Source organism: Dipodomys ordii, unplaced genomic scaffold (genome assembly GCF_000151885.1).
Source record: "Dipodomys ordii isolate 6190 unplaced genomic scaffold, Dord_2.0 Scaffold1, whole genome shotgun sequence".
In the NCBI taxonomy this organism is placed as follows: domain Eukaryota; kingdom Metazoa; phylum Chordata; class Mammalia; order Rodentia; family Heteromyidae; genus Dipodomys; species Dipodomys ordii.
This window is the reverse complement of record NW_012267217.1, coordinates 60,021,121-60,025,920: the sequence shown is the minus strand read 5'-3', so window position 1 is coordinate 60,025,920 and position 4,800 is coordinate 60,021,121.

Below are 4,800 nucleotides of genomic sequence, written 5' to 3'. Positions count from 1 at the left end.
AGGAAGGAAGGAAGGAAGGAAGGAAGGAAGGAAGGAAGGAAGGAAGGAAGGAAGGAAGGGAGGGAGGGAAGGAGGAGGGGAGGGAGGGAGGAAGGGTGGGAGGGAGGGATGGGGGAGGAGGATAATTAGGACTAAGAGAAAACAGGACATTTTTCCCTGGTGTAAAATTCAGAAACTTCCTCCAAATATGGCCAGCTCAATATTCATCAAGGTATCTGAAAGGGGTGGAAAGGAGATGGTAGAAGAGAACGGTAAAGAGGTGTAAGAGTCTCAAAGTTATACTGACTTCTAAAGGTGTTATCATGTCTAAAAGAGCTTATCTTCCTGCCTCATTTTTTCTTATTAAATGTACTTGCTTATGCAAATATCCTATAAACTATAAAATGTGAAAATATTGGAGCTTTTACTTTTAGGAAGAAATAATATGGAAACGGGCAGAAACAAGCCATTACAACTAACTAAATTGTTTCTGTTTCACCATCTAGTACCAGGCTGATAATAAGATATAGATTATACAATAACAAGATTATAGATTAAAGATCAAAATAATAGTAGCCAGGTGCTGGAGGCCTATAATCTTAGCTACTCAGAAGACTTAGCTCTGAGGATCACAGTTTGAAACCAGCCCACGCAATCAAATCCAAGAGGCTCTTTTTTAAACATATTTTTTATTGTAAAGCTACTGTACATAGGGGTTACAGTTACATGAGTAAGGTACTGAGTACATTTCCTATTGAGCATTGTTACTCCCTCCTTTGTTTTTTTCCCCTACTGTCCCTTCTCTCCCCACCTCCCCAACTCCTTCCTTCTACCCACTCCCTGAGTTGTAAAGTTCATTTTCAACATGCATCGTGTATGCCTCATTGTTACCTCCAGCTCACCACTGCAAATCCAGAGGGGAGGTGTGGTTCAAGTGGTAGAGCATCGGCTTTGAGTGAAAATGCCAAGCAACAGCATGAGACACTGAGTTCAAGTTCCAGGACTGGCACGAAAAGTTGATTGGTTAACTAGTTGATTAATTTAAAAAGAATGCAAATAAGACTGGATGTCTAAGATTTAGTTTTTTATTGAGGAAGGTGTTTGTGATGGATAACAGTGACTGAGGGTTCCCTGTAGCAGGAATAGCTCTATCACACTGTTGGACCAGGCAGAAGGAAGAGGGAAGGTGGTAAATACAGTGGTCCCCATGCTGATGGAATTCTTCAACCATGAAATCAACATATTATTTTAATACTTGCTACTCAGGAGGCTGAGATCTGAGGATCCCAGTTCAAAGTAAGCTTAGGCAATCCATTAGACACTTCTTTCCAATTAACCATCCACCTTCAGCAAAACAAAAAAACAAAAACAAAAAAAACTAAGGGATAGCATCCAGGTCCCAAGTTCAAGTTCCGTGTGTGTGTGTGTGTGTGTGTGTGTGTGTGTGTGTGTGTGATTTTAAAAACTGATGAACATGTACACCTTTTTTCTTGATATTATTCCCTAAGTAGTTTGGTGTAAAACTATTTTTGTAGCATTGATATTTTGTTAAGTATTGTAAAATAACTTAATGATGATTTAATGCATACAGGACAGTGTGCACAAATTGTAGGTCAAAATTGTGTGATTTTATTACAAGGGATTTGAGCATCTAGATTTTGCTATCTGAAGTTGGGTGCTGAGGCCCAAATCCCCACAAACACTGCAGGATAACTGAGGTTCTCTATGAGACACGATTCGATTAAAAGCTGTGTCCTCAGTCTGAGAGTGGAAGGGTCCTTAAGTCATGACATTGAGTAACCACATTTGGGATGGCTGGAATTTACTTTTTCTTTTACTTTTTTAATTAGTGTGTGTGTGTGTGTGTGTGTGTGTACAAAATAATGAGTTTTGTTGGAAGTTTTGCATGTGTATAATAAACTTTGATTACATTTTCCCATATTGCTCTTTCTTATCCTTTCTACCCCTTTGCACTGGTCTGGTACCCTTTGACACCCAAAAAAATTCCCCTTTTGTTTTCATGGATTTTACATATGAGTGAAAATATAGCCTGGCCAATTTGCTGAACATAATGATCTCCTGTTCCATCCATTTTCCTGAATATGTTAGGATATTTTTATTCTTTATGGTTGAGCATACCACATGGTTTTTTCCACTCATCTGCTGATGGACACACTTTGTCATTTCTATACATGGGCTTGTGAATAGTCCTAGGGTAAGCATGTGCATGCAGATATCTTTTATATGTTTCCTTTGATTCCTTCAGGGAAATAGCCAAGAGTGATATACCAGGATATTAAAGTAGAACTATTTTATTATTCTTTAAGTTGTTGTACAAAGGAGTTGCTATTTAACAACGCAGCTTATGAATATTATTTATCTTGATCAATGTCACCTCTTTCAACATTCTCACCCATCTTTCCCTTATCCACTGGTTCACTCCATTTTTAGTTGTTTGAAAAGTTCATACTGATGTCCATAGAGGTTATTTTAATTCACATTCCTGCCACCAGTTAACGAGGATTGTTGCTCTGCTATATTTTTCTGGGAAATTGCTCTCATTTGTTTTCTCATTAATAGTCATTCTGACTGGGTGATAGTCATTCTGACTGGTGAGGTAAAATTGCAATGTAGGTTTGATTTGCTGTGGACAAATCAAAATAATCTTTTTAAATGTCTAGAAGTATGACTCAAGTGGTGTATTGTCTGGCTTGCAAATGAAAAAGTCTGAGTTCAAACTCTAATATTAAAAGGAAAGAGAGAGAGGAAGAAAGAGAGAAAGAAAGGAGGAAAGGAAGAGAGGTGGAGGAAGGGAGGGAAGGAGGAAGGAAGGGGAAGGAAGGAAGGAAGGAAGGAAAGAAGGAAGGAGGGAGGGAAGGGAACGAGGGAGGTGAGCAAGGGAGGGGAGGGAGGGAGGATGAAGGGAAGGAAGGAAGGGAGAGAGAGAAAGAGAAGGAGGGCTCATTAGTATATAACCACTATAGGAAGAAGCCATTTTCTTGGCAAAACCTCCCTACACCTTAATTGGTTGAGGATGTAGGAGTTCTACTACTATACATTGGCTGACTCCTGAATGGTATGCTAAAATAGTATGGTTACTTTTGCTATAGCCACCAAACAGTTAGATTAGACAAGAGTCTTTGTCTATTTCTTTAGTTCAAAATAATTAGCCAATGGGGAAAGGATAGTCTCTTCAGCAAATGGTGATGGAAAAGGCTGAATATCTACATGCAAAAAAAAAAAAAAAAAAAGACTGGATCCTCACAACGTAGTTTCTATCAGGAACCTCCCTTGAAGGCCCAAGCTTTAAAAGGATGGAGCCAGCTTGGCGCCATTGAGAGGCAGTGGGCACTTGGAGAGGGATGATTCAAGTAGAAGGTTTTAAGTCATTGAGAAATAACTTCAAAAGGGTTTGTGGCCCCGTCACAGAGGCTGAGATCTGAACTGGGCAGGAAAGTCCACGAGACTCTTATCTTCAATTAAACACCAGAAAACTGGAAGTGGTGCTGTGGCTTAAGTGGCAGAGTGCTTGACTTGAGCTGAAGAGCTCAGGGACAGTGCCCAGGCCCAGAGTTCAAGCCCCACAACCGACAAAAAATAAAATAAAAAGGATTTGTGGGACATCAATATTCTTCCCTTATTTCTTCCTTGCTCTCTCTCTCTCTCTCTCTCTCTCTCTCTCTCTCTAGATCCATATCTAGACCTACAGATATAGCTATACGTCTATATCTCTATAGATCTAGACATAGATAGATAGATAGATAGATAGATAGATATCCCTTCCTTCTCCCTCCCTCCTTCTCCAGGATGGCTTTGCTCTGCCATCATGGACTCCATCAGCATAGGGGCCCAACCAATCTTAAACTAAAACTTAAGCCATGAGAAAATAAAAGGTGTCCTCATTATAAGTTGGTTGTTGCAGGTATTTAATATTGTAAGCTATACACAAAAATCAATTCAAGTTGCATGGAAAATATGAATGTTAAGATACAAAACCATAAAAGCCCCAGAAGAAACAGAGGGAAAGCTTCGTGGCACTTCTCTGGTCTTCATGATGACTTTTTTGGTTATAACCTTTAAAAGCAGAGCAAAAGGAAAATTAACCAAATGGAATTACATACATCAGGCTAAAAAGCTTCTGCAGAGTAAAGTAATTAATAACATAGATATGGAAGCTCAGATATGGAGATAAATAGACCATTGAATATTACTCAGCTTTGAAAAACATTTCTGTGAGCAGGGAAGAACCTAGAAGTCATTACGTTAATGAAACAAATCCAACAAAAAATGCAAACACGCAGGATGTCATCTTTGTGAGGAGTTAAAACTGTCAAACTCAATAGAAAAAAAAACAGACTTTATATCAATCCATAATAGATCTGATAGTAATTAAGAACCAATTTCTTTTCTTTAAATTACCCTCCAACATAAAATAGATGTATAATTCATAAGGAATTTTCTCTATAAACTTTACCCCACACACATTATAACAATAGGAACTACACTGTTAAATAACTGCAGGTTTTGTTTATCCAATCAAGAAGGTATGAAACATAGACACAAAGGAAATGATCAATGGCTGTACCCCAAGTGTGCTCTTTTCTGTCATCACTGTCAAATGACATCCAGAAATGATATAACTTCATCAGTCTTAACAATTATGTATGTGGATTTATGGATATTGCTTAATGGTTGAGTTGTAGGGGAAAAAAAGAGAAAATGTAGAAATTGAGAAAAATAGAAATCGCTTGCTTGCTCGCTGAGAGGCTCGAGTTCTTCATCACTGTTGCAAGAGACCTTGCTCCTGGCACATTCCCTCAG